Genomic DNA, 17,703 nt, shown 5'->3' with positions numbered 1-17,703 from the left:
AACATCACTTTCTCCTCTGTGTTTCTTCTCCTTTGTGTCTTCTTACAAGAACACTTGTCATTGGTTTAGGGCCCACTGGGATAATCCAGGATGATTTCATCTTGAGATCCTCAACTAATTTAACTGCAATCTTAAGGTCACATTCACTGGTTCCAGGTGGACTTATTTCTTGGGGGACCACCATTCAATCCATCAAAGAGTTGTACAACTTTGTGAATATTCTAAAACCATATATTGTACACTTCAAAATGACAAATTTTATTGTATGTGAGTTATATTTCAATAAAAGAGATAACATGTAAGATGCTTTCATAATATCTTTATAGGGATATCTTCATAAAAGGTAATGATTAAAGATCTATTTAGGTGGATTTTTTAAAATTTAAGGATTATTGCTATTAATCTTTATTGATGTTATAAATTGAGATGGCAAACTCTGCAGAGAATACTTTACAAAATATTTCCTTGTTTTAATACCAGGTTTTGCCATTTTATTTTATTTTATTTTATTATTTTTTCTGGTACATTTAAAAAATCTGTATTTTTATTTAAAATTTAAAACAATAAAGAACATGGGCCAATCTGATTTTGTATCAAGCCTGGTAGAGAATAGGTGCTCACTAGATATTTTCTTGGAATGAATGATGGATGAATGCTTTCACTATCCAGTTTTGACACAGTTTATAGAATAAGTATGAAGGATCAAAGATAAGGAGGGGAAATTGTATGAATGTGGTCAAAAGTTACAAACTTGTAGTTATAATATAAATAAGCACTAGGGATATAATACAAAACACAGTGACTATGGTTAACACGTCTATATGATATAGGAAAGTAGATCATAAGAGTTCTCACACACGGAAAAATGTTTTTTTTCTTTTTCTTTTCCTTTTCTATCTATATGAGATGACAAATGTTAACAAAACTTATTGTAATAATTTCACATTATTTCTAAGTCAAATGCACTGCTGTAAGTCAATTATATCTCAATAAAAGTGGATTTAAAAAAAAATTTTGAAAGAGGATAATGGAGTACTGAAAACATCTTTATGCCCATATTTTTATAAAATATGCTAAATAGAATAATTCTCTGAAAGACACAAACTATTAAAATTCAATCAAGGAAATAATAGACAGCCTAACTATCCCTATATCTATTTTTTTAAAACATCTTTATTGGAGTAAAATTGCTTTACAATGATGTGTTAGTTTCTGCTTTATAACAAAGTGAATCAGCTATACATATACATATATCCCTATATCTCCTCCCTCTTGCATCTCCCTCTCACCCCCCCCATCCCACCCCTCTAGGTGGACACAAAGCACCGAGCTGATATCCCTCTGCTATGAGGCTGCTTCCCACGAGCTATCTATTTTACATTTAGTAGTGTATATATGACCATGCCACTCTCTCACTTCATCCCAGCTTACACTTCCCCCTCCCCATATCCTCAAGTCCATTCTCTACGTCTGCATCTTTATTCCTGTCCTGCCCTTAGGTTCTTCAGAACCTTTTTTTATTTTTTTAGATTCCATATATATGTGTTAGCGTACGGTATTTGTTTTTCTTTCTGACTTACTTCACTCTGTATGACAGACTCTAGGTCCATCCACCTCACTACAAATAACTCAATTTGTTTTTATGGCTGAGTAATATTCCATTGTATATACATGCCACATCTTCTTTATCCATTCATCTGTCGATGGACACTTAGGTTGCTTCCATGTCCTGGCTATTGTAAATAGTGCTGCAATGATCAATGTGGTACATGACTCTTTTTGAATTATGGTTTTCTCAGGGTATATGCCCAGTAGTGGGATTGTTGGGTTATATGGTAGTTCTATTTTTAGTTTTTTGAGGAACCTCCATACTGTTCTCTATAGTGGCTGTATCAATTTACATTCCCACCAACAGTGCAAGAGGGTTCCCTTTGCTCCACACACTCTCCAGCATTTATTATTTGTAGATTTTTGATGATGGCCATTCTGACCGGTGTGAGGTGATACCTCATTGTAGTTTTGATTTGCATTTCTCTAATGATTAGTGATGTTGAGCATCCTTTCATGTGTTTGTTGGCAATCTGTATATCTTCTTTGAGAAATGTGTATTTAGGTCTTCTGCCCAATTTTGGATTGGGTTGTTTGTTTTTTTGATATTGAGCTGCATGTGCTGCTTGTAAATTTTAGAGATTAATCCTTTATCAGTTGCTTCATTTGCAAATACTTTCTCCCATTCTGAGGGTTGTCTTTTCGTCTTGTTTATGGTTTCCTTTGCTGTTCAAGAGCTTTTAAGTTTCATTAGGTCCCATTTGTTTATTTTTGTTTTTATTTGCCTTTCTCTAGGAAGTGGTGAAAAAGGATCTTGCTGTGATTTATGTCATAGAGCGTTCCACCTATGTTTTCCTCTAAGAGTTTAATAATGTCTGCCCTTACATTTAGGTCTTTAATCCATTTTGAGTTTATTTTTGTGTATGGTATTGGGAAGTATTCTAATTTCATTCTTTTACATGCAGCTGTCCAGTTTTCCCAGCACCACTTATTGAAGAGGCTGTCTTTTCTCCATTGTATATTCTTGCCTCCTTTATCAAAAATAAGGTGACTGTATGTGCGTGGGTTTATCTCTGGGCTTCCTATCCTGTTCCATTGATGTATATTCCTGTTTTTGTGCTAGTACAATATTGTCTTGATTACTGTAGCTTTGTGGTATAGTCTGAAGTCCTGGAGCCTGATTCCGCCAGCTCTGTTTTTCTTTCTCAAGATTGTTTTGGCTGTTTGGGGTCTTTTATTTGGAAAAGTTTAAGAAGGATAGGTGTTAGCTCTCCTCAAAATGTTTAATAGAATTCACCTGTGAATCCATCTGGTCCTGGGCTTTTGTTTGTTGGAAGATTTTTAATCACAGTCTCAATTTCAGTGCTTGTGATTGGTCTGTTTATATTTTCTGTTTCTTCATGGTTCAGTCTTGGAAGGTTGTGCTTTTCTAAGAAATTGTCCATTTCTTCCAGGTTGTCCATTTTATTGGCATATAGTTGCTTGTAGTGATCTCTTATGGTCCTTCGTATTTCTGCAGTGTCAGTTGTTACTCTCCTTTTTCATTTCTAATTCTATTGATCTGAGTCTTCTCCCTTGTTTTCTTGATGAGTCTAGCTAATGGTTTATCAATTTTGTTTATCTTCTCAAAGAACCAGCTTTTAGTTTTATTGATCTTTGCTATTGTTTCCTTCATTTCTTTTTCATTTATTTCTGATCTGATCTTTATGATTTCTTTCCTTCTGCTAACTTTGGGGGTTTTTTTGTTCTTCTTTCTCTAATTGCTTTAGGTGTAAGTTCAGGTTGTTTATTTGAGATGTTTCTTGTTTCTTGAGGTAGGATTGTATTGCTATAAACTTCCCTCTTAGAACTGCTTTTGCTGCATCCCATAGGTTTTGGGTTGTTGTCTTTTCATTGTCATTTGTTTCTAGGTATATTTTGATACCCTCTTTGATTCCTTCAGTGATCTCTTGGTTATTTAGTAGTGTATTGTTTAGCCTCCATATGTTTGTATTTTTTACAGATTTTTTCCTGTAATTGATATCTAGTCTCATAGTGTTGTGGTCGGAAAAGATACTTGATACAATTTCAATTTTATTAAATTTGCCAAGGCTTGATTTGTGACCCAAGCTATGATCTATCCTGGAGAATGTCCCATGAGCACTTGAGAAGAAAGTGTGTTCTGTTGTTTTTGGATAGAATGTCCTATAAATATCAATTAAGTCCATCTTGTTTAATGTATCATTTAAAGCTTTTATTTCCTTATTTATTTTCATTTTGGATGATCTGTCCATTGGTGAAAGTGGGGTGTTAATGTCTCCTACTATGATTGTGTTACTGTTGATTTCCCTTTTTATGGCTGTGAGCATTTGCCTTATGTATTGAGGTGCTCCTATGTTGGGTGCATAAATATTTACAATTGTTATATCTTCTTCTTGGATTGATCCTTTGATCATTATGTAGTGTCCTTTTTGTCTCTTGTAATAGTCTTTATTTTAAAGTCTATTTTGTCTGATATGAATATTGCTACTCCAGTTTTCTTTTGATTTCCATTTGCATGGAATATCTTTTTCCATCCCCTCACTTTCAGTCTGTATGTGTCCCTAGGTCTGAAGTGGGTCTCTTGTAGACAGCTTATATATGAGTCTCGTTTTTGTATCCATTCAGCCAGTCTATGTCTTTTGGTGGGAGCATTTAATCCATTTATACTTAAGGTAATTAACGATATGTATGTTCCTATTACTATTTTCTTAATTGTTTTGGGTTTGCTATTGTAGGTCTTTTCCTTCTCTTGTGTTTCCTGCCTAGAGAAGTTTCTTTAGTATTTGTTGTAAAGCTGGTTTTGTGGTGCTGAATTCTCTTAACTTTTGCTTGTCTGTAAAGGTTTTAATTTCTCTGTTGAATTTGAATCACATCCTTGCTGGCTAGAGTAATCTTGGTTGTAGGTTTTTCCCTTTCATCACTTTAAGTATGTCCTGCCACTCCCTTATGGCTTGCAGAGTTCCTGCTGAAAGATCAGCTGTTAACCTTGTTGGGATTCCCTTGAATGTTGTTTCTTTTCACTTGTTGCTTTTAATGTTTTTTCTTTGTTTTTAATTTTGATAGTTTGATTAATATGTGTCTTGGCATGTTTCTCCTTGGATTTATCCTGTATGGGACTCTCTGTGCTTCCTGGACTTGATTGACTATTTCCTTTCCCATATTAGGGAAGTTTTCAACTATAATCTCTTCAAATATTTTCTCAGTCCCTTTCTTTTTCTCTTCTTCTTCTGGGACCCCTATAATTCAAATGTTGGTGCATTTAGTGTTGTCCCAGAGGTCTCTGAGACTGTCCTCAATTCTTCTTTTTTCTTTATTCTGCTCTGCAGTAGTTATTTCCACTATTTTATCTTCCAGGTCACTTATCAGTTCTTCTGCCTCATTTATTCTGCTCTTGATTCCTTCTAGAGAATTTTAAATTTCATTTATTGTGTTGTTCATCATTATTTGTTTGCTCTTTAGTTCTAGGTCCTTGTTAAACGTTTTGTGTATTTTCTCCATTCTGTTTCTGAGATTTTGGATCATCTTTACTATCATCGCTCTGAATTCTTTTTCAGGTAGACTGCCTATTTCCTCTTCATATGTTTGTTCTAGTGGGTTTTTGCCTTGCTCCTTCATCTGCTGTATGTTTCTCTGTCTTCTCATTTTGCCTAACTTACTGTGTTTGGCATCTCCTTTTCACAGGCTGCAGGTTCGTAATTCCCACTGTTTTTGGTGTCTGCCCCCAATGGCTAAGATTAGTTCAGTGGGTTGTGTAGGCTTCCTGGTGGAGGGGACTGGTGCCTGTGTTCTGGTAGATAAGGTTGGATCTTGTATTTCTGGTGGGTAGGACCACATCCGGTGGTGTGTTTTGGGGTGTCTGTGACCTTATTATGATTTTAGGCAGCCTCTCTGCTAATGGGTGGGGTTGTGTTCCTGTCTTGCTAGTTGCTTGGCATAGGGTGTCCAGCACCATAGCTTGCTGGTCATTGAGTGGAGCTGGGTCTTAGCATTGAGATGGAGATCTCTGGGAGAGCTTTGCCATTTGATATTACACGGAGCCGGGAGGTCTCTGGTGGACCAGTGTCCTGAACTCGACTCTCCCACCTCAGAGGCACAGGCCTGACACCTGGCCGGAGCACCAAGACCCTGTCAGCCACACAGCTCTGAAGAAAAGGGAGAAAATAAGAAAGAAGGATAGAAAGAAAAATAGAATAAAATAATTAAAATAAAAAACAATTATTTAAAATAAAAAAACTAAAAAGTAATAAAAATAAAGAAAGAAAGAAGAGAGCAACCAAACCAAAAAACAAATCCACCAATGATAACAAGAGGTAGAAAGTATACTAAAAAAACAAATAAACAAAAAAAAAATGGAAAGACAGAACCCTAAGACAAATGGTAAAAGCAAAGCTATACAGAGAAAATCACACAAAGAGGCATACACATACACACTCACGAAAGAGAAAAAGGAAAAAAAAAATCTTTATATAAAAAAAAGGAGTGCAACCAAATCAATAAGCAAATCTACCAATGATAATAAACTCTAAATACTAAACTAAGATAAACATAAAACCAGAAACAAATTAGATGCAGAAAGGAAACTCCAAGCCTACAGTTGCTCCCAAAGTCCACCACCTCAATTTTGGGATGAATAGCTGTCTTTTCAGGTATTCCAGAGATGCAGGGCACATCAAGTTGATTGTGGAGGTTTAATGTGCTACTCCTGAGGCTCCTGGGAGAAATTTCCTTTTCTCTTCTTTGTTTGTACAGTTCCTGGGGTTCAACTTTGGATTTGGCCCTGCCTCTGGTATAAGTTGCCCTCTGGCGTCTGTTCCTGCTCAGACAGTATGGGGTTAAAGGAGCAGCTGATTCGGGGGTTCTGGCTCATTCAGGCTGGGGGGAGGGAGGGGTACAGAATGTGGGGTGAGCCTGCAGCGGCAGAGGCCAGTGTGACGTTGCACCAGCCTGAGGCGCGGTTGTGTGTTCTCCCGGGGAAGCTGTCCCTGGATCACGGGACCCGGGCAGTGGCGGGCTGCACAGGCTCCCGGGAGGGGAGGTGTGGATAGTGACCTGTGCTTACACACAGGCTTCTTGGTGGCTGCAGCAGCAGTATTAGCATTTCATGCCTGTCTCTGGGGTCCATGCCAATAGCCATGGCTTGTGCCCGTCTCTGGAGCTCGTTTAGGCGGTGCTCTGAATCCCCTCTCCTTGTGCACCCCGAAACAATGGTCTCTTGCCTCTTAGGCAGTTCCAGACTTTTTCCCGGACTCCCTCCCAGCTAGTTGTGGAACACTAGCCCCCTTCAGGCTGTGTTCGCACAGCCAACCCCAGTCCTCTCCCTGGGATCTGACCTCCGAAGCCAGAGCCTCAGCTCCCAGCGCCCCGAGTCCCAGCCGGTGGTTGCAGACAAGCCTCTCAGGCTGGTGATTGCTGGTCAGCACCAATCCTCTGTGCAGAAATCTCTCCATTTGCCCTTGTTGCTGCGCTCTCCTCTGTGGCTCCAAAGCTTCTTCCCTGCCCACCCCCCCATCTCCGCCAGTGAAGGGGCTTCCTAGTGTGTGGAAACTTTTCCTCCTTCACAGCTCCCTCCCAGAGGTGCATGTTCAGTCCATATTCTTTTGTCTCTGTTTTTTCTTTTTTCTTTTGCCCTACCCAGGTACGTGGGGAGTTTCTTGCCTTTTGGGAAGTCTGAGGTCTTCTGCCAGCATTCAGTAGGTGTTCTGCAGGAGTTGTTCCACATGTAGATGTATTTTTGATGTATTTGTGGGGAGGAAGGCTATCTCCACATCTTACTCCTCTGCCATCTTTAAGGTCTCCCCCTATTTTGCCATTTTATATTTATTTTGAAAACATTTTTTGATGGATATAAATAAAGACAGAGGATTTCTAAGCTTTTACTGCTCTTTCATCTTCCATTTCCTTATCTTTTTGGCACACATAATGGATACAAACAAATAAACAAAACATAATTTTCAGATAGTTATGATGTATCAGTTTTCACCTGAATGCTTCAGAGTCTAATTTCTCATTAACTTCTTTATCAATATAGCAATATCCATAATCACTATTTCATGGCACTTACCATGTGAGATTTAAGATGCAAGAAATTATTGACCTAAAAGAACAAAATGGAAGACCAGTACTCATGAATAGTTTTAGAAATAACTCAGACAGTAAGTGAATCAAGTTTTAGCTTCCTTTTGGAGAACCAGCACCAGAAATTGGGGCTTTATTCAAAACAAGACTTAGATCTTGATTACCTGTACATTCTTTCATTACTAAAAAAAGTTTTTAAAATTGAGATATAATTGACATATAACATTGTGCAAGTTTAAAGTGTACAACTTTCATTCTTTTTTTAACACAATTCAATCATCTTTTACTGTGAAGACACTGACATAGAATCCAGCTAGAGAAAAAAAATTGTATATGTTAATGTATTGCCTCAGTTTTGTTTGAATGTTAAAAGTGGCAAACTCCTGGTATTTTTTTGGAACAACTTGGTTTTCTTCCCCCACAAATAACAAAGGTGGGCTCTCATCTGTGAGATATGCATATATTGGGATAATAAGCATATGACCAAAATATATGCTTATCTTTTTTCCTATGAAGTCTATGTCAGTGGTTCTTTTTTGCCTTCTCCATTGAAAATGGTTGATTTGGGGGAGGGAGCTTTATTTATAATGACTGAGTCATTTTCAGTTTATTTTTCATTGCAGATAAAATAATTTTATCGTATTTTGTCAATTGCTTATCTAGAACTACAATGTTTACTTAGGTCTCTCACATACCCCTTCCTTCATGCTATTAAATGTTATTATTTATTTTATTTTTTTGTTCATCACTTGAAACTACTGACAAGTATTTATTCAGTACTTTCTGTCTGATGTTACAGGGAAAAACAAAAATATAAGAAACTTGCATTTTTCTTAAGGAGTAAAGACATAGGCCATGGAAATAGTATTTTTAAAACTAGAGTGAACTTTAGAGATTACTTACTTGAAGATGAGAAAACTGAGGCTTAGAGAGGTTAAGTGAATTACTTGAGGTCACAGTTCTAGTTAGTGGTCAATCCAGACTAGAACTCTAATATATCCTGCTACTTTATCATGTAATAGGTAAAAAAAAAACATGTCATAGTATACGACTAAGTGCTAAAGTATATGGGTGCACTAAGAATAATTTAGTAGGTCAAGGATAAAAGACATTGGTTTGGCTGAGTGGATGAGGTAGGCTTCCTAGAGAAGTGAGATCTGAGCTTGAAGGATCTGGGTTGGTGGAACAGAGAGGGAGAAGACTTTCTAGATTAGAAATGCTGATGACTGGAGAAGGAGAAATGCTGGTGATGGAGACTGGGGCAGTCTGGATTCTGGAAGAGGCTGCTGGATATCTTAGTCCACTTCTAACTTGCATGCATCCATCCAAACCTGAAAAGTTTTGGTAGAGCCTTCAAGGGAGGCAATGTGGGGTAGTAGAAGGAGCACAGCATCCAGAGTAAGACACATCTGTTTCAAATCCTGGCACCTCTGCCTCGTAGTTCAAGGCCCTTGAGCAAGTTTCTTAACCTTTGTAAGTCTGTTTCCTTATCTGCAAAGTGGTACTAATGGTATCATCTTCATAAGCCTCTTGAGGATTGAATAAAAAATGTGTGTGAAGAGCGTAGTACAGTGCTGGGCATGAAGTATGTCCTCATTTATATATATATATATATATATATATAATATATATATTATATATATATAATATATATATTTAAATTGGAGTTTCACATTCTCTTCTATTATGGTTTATTACTGTCATTATATTATGGGCATAGTAACTACTATTATTTTCTAAATATCTGGAGGACAACTAATAAAAATGCAGGATTCCTGTTTTTTTTCTTTGTTGTTTGTATATATATATATTTTAATTGGAGTGTAATTGCTTTACAATGTTATGTTAGTTTCTGCTGTACAGTGAAGTGAATCAGCTATATGTATACATATATACCCTCCCTCTTGGACCTCCCTCCCCCCCATTCCACCCATCTAGGTCATCACAGAGAACCGAGCTGAGCTCCCTGTGCTATACAGCAGGTTCCCAGCAGCTATCTATTTTACACATGGTAGTGTATTTATGTCAAACCTAATCTCTCAATTCATTCCACCCTCCCTTTCCCCACCATGTCCACATGTCCATTTTCTATGTCTGCATTTCTATTCCTGCCCTGCAAATAGGTTAATCTGTACCATTTTTCTAGATTCCACATATATGCATTAATATACAATATTTGTTTTTCTCTTTCTGACTTACTTCACTCTGTATGACAGACTCTAGGTCCATCCACATCTCTACAAATGACCCAATTTCATTTCTTTTTATGGCTGAGTAATATTCCATTATATATATATATATATATATATATATATATATATATATATATATATATATATATATATATATATATCACATCTTCTTTATCCATTCAGAATTCTTGGGAGATTTACTTCTCTTGTGCATTGCCTAGTTATGTTTACTACCATATTGGACTTTATAATAAGTTTAAAGGATGTGGTCTATTTGAATCCAACATCCCTGGGTTCAATCTTAGCTGGATACTTTCTATATATGCTCTTTAGAAAGTCAGGTGACCTCTCTGAGTTTGTTTCCTTTTCTGTAAAATGAGAATAATAAATACCTTGTGGGATTAGAGTCATATTTTAGGAATATAAAGTGAATAGCATATACTAGGTGCTTAATAAATAGCAGTCACTGTTATTGTTATTCTCTCTACAGAGCATCTGGCTACATTAATCCTTCTGTCCTACTAGTCTCAAGTTTAAGATGTTCCTTGTGTCATTTTCTCAGCATTGAAAGAAACTTTCCCAAGAAATATAGTGCCCCTTTCCACCCAAGTGGAAGAACAACTAACATTCACATAGTGTTTTAACCTTCATAAAATATATTCAGATATGTAATTGTATTTAATCTTCACAACAGATTTGTGAGACGGGATTAGTCTCATTTTACAGTCCATTTGGAACATGACTAATGGGATTGCCCATGGTCACTCAGCCAGGAAGGGGCAGGAAGTTCGCACTGAGATCAGTCCTTTTGTCAACAAAGCTCACATCCTTTCAGACCTCCAGTGGCCTCTCTTCTCTATCTCGTTGTCTCCACCAATCAGAAGAAAATGTTCTTTGACGTCTGAGTGGCCACTAAAGATGAAGTCACCCTGAGAAGAAGCAAAGGCTGGAATTTCTCACCTTATGAGTCTATTAATTAATGAGAACTCTGGCTTTCAATCACTGTTTCTACGTTGACTAAGTCTCCATCACCAGCATTTCATCTAATCTGGAAGATCTTATCCCTCTCCATGTTACTTGCTCGAATCCTACACATCCTTCAAGACGCAGCTCAGGTCTTGAACTCAAATCTTTCGTCCCACACGAGGGGTGGTCAGATACCACTCCCCGACCATCTAATTCAAAGTTTCCTCTAAAATGCTTGTAATGATAAAGGTCTTTAAAAGGTTATTTGTCGTAAGAGATAAACTGATGTATCTAGAAAACTATTCCAATTATGGATGTTATTTATAGAAGTAAATACCATCAGTAAGTTTCAGCAAAGCACTTACAGTAGAGTGGTTTGGACCAAATCCAACTTGTTCACTTGTTAATATATTATTTATATTAACAAAATCAAATGTTAGGCTGAGCACCAAGTTTTTTTCCCCCAATACTATTTGTTTACTAAGGCTATTGCCCTTCTAGATTTTGTCTAACATAAATTTCATGATATACACCATAATTTCTGAGACCCTTGATAACATTTGGAAATGCATATGCAGAGGATTAACTAATAGGAAGGACAGCCCACACAATCAATTTTGCATCATTACCCATAAGCTCTTTTCCACTGTTGTGTAGAAAGATTTAAGAAGAAAAGAGGCCATGGCGTACTGCTGTTTTATACACTCCCTCACTCTCCAGTCTGCTGGGTTGTTTGCCATGGATTATTCATCTCTCCCAGGTAGCTCTCAGTAGTGGTCAAATATTTAAGAAGTATGTATTTCATCATGACTCTATCATATACTTCCCCTTCAGTGCCTTCATTCCTTCTTAGCCTGAGTCATTACATACTTGATAATCTATTGAAGCACTAACCTACCTTCATTTTATTTTCCCTTTTCTTGTCACAACAAGATTTTACAACATGGCAAACCAGAGCACATCTAACTGGGACTCAGGTGGGCAGCCTGGGGCAGAGGGAATGAGGGGTGCCGATCCTCATTTCTCTCCCCACAATGCTTTTTTGTCAGCTGCCCCCTGAGACTTCCAGGTGGATATTGCACTTAAACCTGGCCCTACAGCAAGATTTCAATGCTGGCTCCAACATTCAATAGCTCTGCTGTTGGGTAACTCCTTATAAGTCCTCTAAATCTGTTTCCACATCTGAACAAGAGGATGAGAGTACATCTACCTCATAGGGTTGTTGTGAAAACTACATGAGAACATAGTACTTTATAAATTCTGTTTATAATGCTGGCCATTTCATTGCAGAACCCTGTAATTATTAAAGAGCTAATTTTTGTTAATTCAAAATCTTCCTCTAAATTATGTCCATTGCCTTTAGTTCTAGTAATAAACATTAATTACCAGTAACAACAATGGTGATAATAATGTCATTTGCCATTTATTGAGCATTTACTATATGAAGTGTTTTACATAAATCACTCACATGATCTTTATGAAGTGATATGACTTTTACAGTTGGAAGCATGATGCAAACTGGTGCACTGAAAGAAGATTCATTAAAAAAAAAAAAAGCAAATAGGGATCCGGTAGAAAGTATCATGCTTATAAATCCATGGTTGTGGTCTGTATCACTCAGGGTCCAGCAGGAAATAGATGGCTCACTCTGGAAACAGTTCAATGATGGAACTACTTACAAAGGTGTGGGCAGGATGTAGGGAATCACTCAGAAATGGTGAAGTATCCAGCGACTGGGAAAAGGGAAAGCTGTTAGCACCCCTAGGTCAGAAGAGGAGGGAACTGTCACCAGACCTCCATGAGAGCTATAGCCATGGGGGAGGGGTTGTCTCCCAGCAGCTATAGCTGTAGGTGAAGGAAGGCAGCTCCTGTCAAGCTGGCATAGCAGATAGGGATGGAGGGAATAACTACTCAGATTTCTCCCATTCTTTGATCTCCTGCCTTAGCCTCCCATTCACTGAACCCAATCAGAAGTCAGAGGGCTAGGGAGCCAGGTAAAGCACGGGGGTCAGTCATCTGGAGCACAGAGCAGTGTGGAGAGTTCACCTGAGAGGTCACCCTGGGAAGAACCAGGGCAGGATCATGAGAAATGCCAGCATAAGTGGTACCTAAATTTAAAAGAAGATAAATGAATGATTAAATGTGCAGAACTTACTCTAAGAATGGGCTGTTTCCAAAGCTTTGTTTTTCAGTTTTTTGGTGGTAACTCAGAGTATATTTTTCCTAGATGCATTTTAAATGTCGATTCTCATCTCCACCCACTCCTCTAAAGCTCTGGGATTCACATTTACTTGAAATCTCATACAAGTAGGAGAGGGCAGAAGAGCAGGGTCATATGGTGAAAGAAGGAGAAAGATGAAGCACCTCCTCTCCCTTCCCAGGGTGCAGGACTGGTTCTGGTGAGTTTTGAACCAGAAAGTTTGTTCGGGTCCCACCCCCACTCTTGCTGGGTACCCTTCTCATTCTGTCCTAAAATAGTTGCTGTGGCAACCACCTGCTCTCCCTGTGAAATGCTCTATGCTCCCTAGTTACCTACTTATCCTTTCTCCTTAATCATAAGTGGTTTAGAGCTTGGATTTTGGAGTTGACCTTGAGTTTCTCTATTCCAGATTTTGCAATTTCCTATCTATGCTATTGAGCTACTTAGTTAACCTCTCTGAGTTGAGTTTATGCACTTGTGAAGTGGGGATTCCACTAGGACTACTGTGGTCAAATGAGATTTCTGGGACTCCACCCAGCTGGGGGCAGAGAATCACATGAGTAAGCCTGTGAGGGCTGACTTGGCTTTTCCTCTTCGTTTTGAGAATGCGGTCTCTGAGTTTATCCCAAGAACCAGGAAAGGTCAGCCATCACCCACCATCTCCCTTAGTAACAGAGAGGTTGTCTGAGTTCTTTTGAAAGAGTGGACTGTTGTACAGCATGAAGTTAACTCATTGGATCTGACTTGCAAGACATCGTTAATCGCTGTTGGGGATTCCAGGGCCTTGGGAAGCAAATTGTGGGATGTGCAGTCTGCCCCAGCTCTGTGGAACCAACTCTCTTCTGCTTAGACTCTGTATTCTTTTAGAAATATGTTGGAAACTCTAATTTAGTGTGTGTGTATGTGAGTGTGTGCATGCATTCACATTTGCTTTTGTGTGTGGCCTTTTTCTACAAATCTGTACCCCAGTGATTCTCAAACTTTAGAATGCATCAGAAGTGCCTGAAGGGTTTGTTAAAACAAAGACTTCTGGGCCCATGCCCACAGTTTCTGATTCAGCAGGTCTGTGGTGGAGCCTTAGAACTTGCATTTGTAACAACTTGCATTTGTAACAGCATTCCCAGGTGACACTGATGCTGCTGGCCCAGGGAGCATACTTTGAGAACCACTACTTTGCCTCCCTGAAATTCTTTCCCAGAGGTCTTGAGAGGGTGAAATGAGGTGATCCACACAGAGTTCTTAGCACAGGGCCTGGCACAGAGTCAGTGTTTGCTGCTGCCACGACCACAGCCTTCATGACAGCTTCTCCTTGTGCCACTCCTACTGCTCAGCTGCTACTACTGCCTGGTTATCCTTCATTTTGGATAACTTTAGTTAGGTATTAAGAGCAACGCAATCTGCCTTAATTAATTAAAGAACATAATTACCTCTCTGGGAGTCATTTGCATTTTAAAGAAGCTTGTTAATTCAAAGAGATTTGTAATTTGAAGAATATTAGACACTGTGATAAAGAGATATACAGAACTTCTGGCCTTGTGTGTTGGAAGATACTTTAAAGAAGGGAGCGGACACCACATAGGCTCTATGCTGGGTCATCTCTTTATGCCTACTATTTAGGATTCCACGTTTTTTCTGAAAGTACTGAGCTTTTCCACAATGGCTTCTTGAGTGGGGATGGCACATGGCCTGGGTGTTGGGTAGGGCAGTTGTGGCCATTTAAATGTATGGGTTCTTTGTAAATCTGGTGTTTATAAACTAGGCGGTGCTTGCACTGTGATTATTTGTTCAATCATGTAACAGAAGATGCACAGAAGATTCATTTGAAAAGTACACCTTTCAATTTCATGGTGAGGAAGTTCAGTGTAATATAATTATAATAAAATGGTAGTAAAACAACATTTTGTTTTCAACTGTGGAATGAGCAAGTAGAAAACTAGTTGGAAGCCAATCTTTTGAAAGTCCTTTGATTTGGAGAATATAACTTGGTAATTATATGGACTTAATCTTTGGACCTAACCCCAGAGTATACATAAAGAGCAAAAAATAGTATACTGATCAACAGTTTCAAATACAAGCTTACCAGCCATCTTGATAAAATGAGTATTAACATATATAAGAATGCCAACACTGTGCTTTTTCAGTTCAGAAATATTATGCCATCAAACTGCAGTGGTTAAAAATTAGGATTCATTAAAAACTGTTAAAATCCTTAAATTTTTCCTGCTTAAGAAATCCAGAAAACATCAAACTTTTTCTAGAAGCTGAAGTAAGGAAATTAATGTCAGTGACAGAAATACAGTGAATCTAATTAGAAGTCCCTGGGCAGCTGCTCATTAGTGTGGTTAGTTAGTAAACGAAATTTCAGCTGCTGTGAATTAGACTATGTGTCTGGTTATTTTTTCTAAAAAGAATCACAAAATGTCTACAACTGTTTTTTGTTAATAGAGTATTTTTTTTCCCACAAACAAAAAATATTTAGGATCTTTGTCATGAGGAGAGAAATGGCCATTTGGGGACAGATTTTCTTAAATGTCTGTGTGTTAAGCTTGGGTGAGTGAAACAAAAGCCCATTTTCTCCCATGAGACAGGGGCTTTCATTTGTCTGCTAAGCTACTCGGTTTCACATGTTTCTTTTGTCAAATCCTTTAATTTAATTTTTTAACCATTTGTACCCCTTGATCAGATTTCTCTAAAAAAGAAAGAAAGAAAGAAAACCTCAGCTAGATTGAACAATATCTAGTAACAGATATATAGGATAGATTGGAACACTTATCTGTCAATTGCTAAAATGTGGCGCTTGTTTCCTTTTTTAAGTCATTGCTATGGATGTTTGTACCTTTGCTGCTTGAGAGTTCATGGGTACTTTAGAGACCCGACAAGAGCTAAATTCCAGTATTTCAGATGTGTTTATAAGGAAGGTATGATAATTAGGCAACTGCTGTAGGATTTGATACCCTGTACTCCCCCAGGGTGTTTAAATACTTTTAGATTATATTAGAAGTTTACCCCTGGGCTCATACCTTTCTGTAGAGACCCTGGAATGCACTGGATGCATCCTCTTTACCCACAGTTTAGCCATGATTGCAGTGTTTGGGGGTCCACACGTTCAGACTGGGGATTCCCTCGAGCAGTTTTTCAGCTGGAGGTGATTTTGTCCCATGGGGGATATTAACAATTTTGGTTGTCACAATTCACAAATGGAGGTTGGGGGAGAGGGAGTGACTACTAACATCTGCTGGGTAGTGACCACGGATGCTGCTACACAGCCTACACAGCAAGGAATAATCTGACCCCAAATGTCCATAGTGCTGACGTGGAGAATCCCTGTCCTATCGGCATCAAGCAGTCGCTGAATGAGTAGACACACACAGCATGGATGGTACACCTTTCAGCTGCTGGAATCTCTGCAGAATGCAACATGGGTGTACACTGGAATTTAGCCAAACATTCCAAAGACCTCCTAGCCTTACCACTGAAAAACTTTTAAGATAACTGTTTATTCCCCTACTCTTCTTTTTAAAAAATTTACATTTCCAATTTATTTCTCTGTGAAAGTCCTTGGGTCAGTGGCACATAGAACATAGTGTTACACTTTCAGTAAATGACAAACAAATTTTCCAATATGACTGGTATCAAATATCAGTTACTGAGATATTCTTCTATCTAAAACAAACTAGTGGAGAGACCTTAAAGATGGCAGAGTAGTAAGATGTGGAGATCACCTTCCTCCCCACAAATACATCAAAAATACATCTACATGTTGAACAATTCCTACAGAACACCTACTGAACACTGGCAGAAGACCTCAGACTTCCCAAAAGGCAAGAAACTCCCCACGTACCTGGGTAGGGCAAAAGAAAAAAGAAAAAACAGAGACAAAAGAACACAGATGGAACATGCACCTCTGGGAGGGAGCTGTGAAGGAGGAAAAGTTTCTACACATTAGGGAGCCCCTTCACTGGTGGGGATGAGGGGTGGGTGTTGGGGGGAAGCTTCAGAGCCATGGAGGAGAGCACAGCAACAGGGGTGCAGAGAGCAAAGTGGAGAGATTCCTGCACAGAGGATCAGTGCTGACCAGCACTCACCAGCCCGAGACCCTTGTCTTCTCACCCGCCGGGAGGGGTGGGGGCTGGGAGCTGAGGCTCAGGCTTTGGAGGTCAGACCCCAGGGAGAGGACTGAGGTTGGCTGCATGCAGACAGCTGGAAGGGGGCTAGTGTGCCACAGCTAGCCGGGAGGGAGTCCGGGAAAAAGTCTGGACCTGCTGGAGAGGCAAGAGACCACTGTTTTGGGGTGCATGAAGAGAGGGGATTCCTATTCCACGTGCTCACAGAAGGTAGAGCACCACCTGAGCGAGCTCCAGAGACGGGCATGAGCCTTGGCTACCAGCTCGGACCCTAGACTGTTAATGCTGTTGCTGCTGCCACCAAGAATCCTGTGTGCAAGTGTCACTACCCACAGCCCCCTGGGAGCCTGTGTAGCCCGCCACTGCCAGGGTCCTGTGATCCAGGGACAACTTCACCAGGAGAACACACGGCATGTCTCAGGCTTTTGCAAAGTCATGCCAGCCTCTGCCACTGCAGGCTTGTCCCGCGTTCCAATTATGACTACTGTAACCTTCCCTCTCCCCGGCCTGAGTGAGCAAGAGAGCCCTAATCAGCTGCTGCTTTAGCCTCCTCCTGTCTGGGTGGGGAACAGATGCC

General features: G+C 39.2%; 1 long non-coding RNA gene across 1 annotated transcript in view; it reads left to right on the top strand.

Moving 5' to 3' along the window:
* The window catches only part of LOC309659755, a 353,034-nt gene that overhangs the window by 49,229 nt on the left and 286,102 nt on the right, over positions 1-17,703 (top strand). The window lies entirely within an intron of this gene.

This window comes from Balaenoptera physalus, assembly GCF_965194825.1.
Source record: "Balaenoptera physalus genome assembly, chromosome: 4".
Classification (NCBI taxonomy): Eukaryota; Metazoa; Chordata; class Mammalia; order Artiodactyla; family Balaenopteridae; genus Balaenoptera; species Balaenoptera physalus.
The sequence above is the reverse complement of the archived record's forward strand: the minus strand, read 5'-3'. Positions and strand labels throughout refer to the sequence as shown.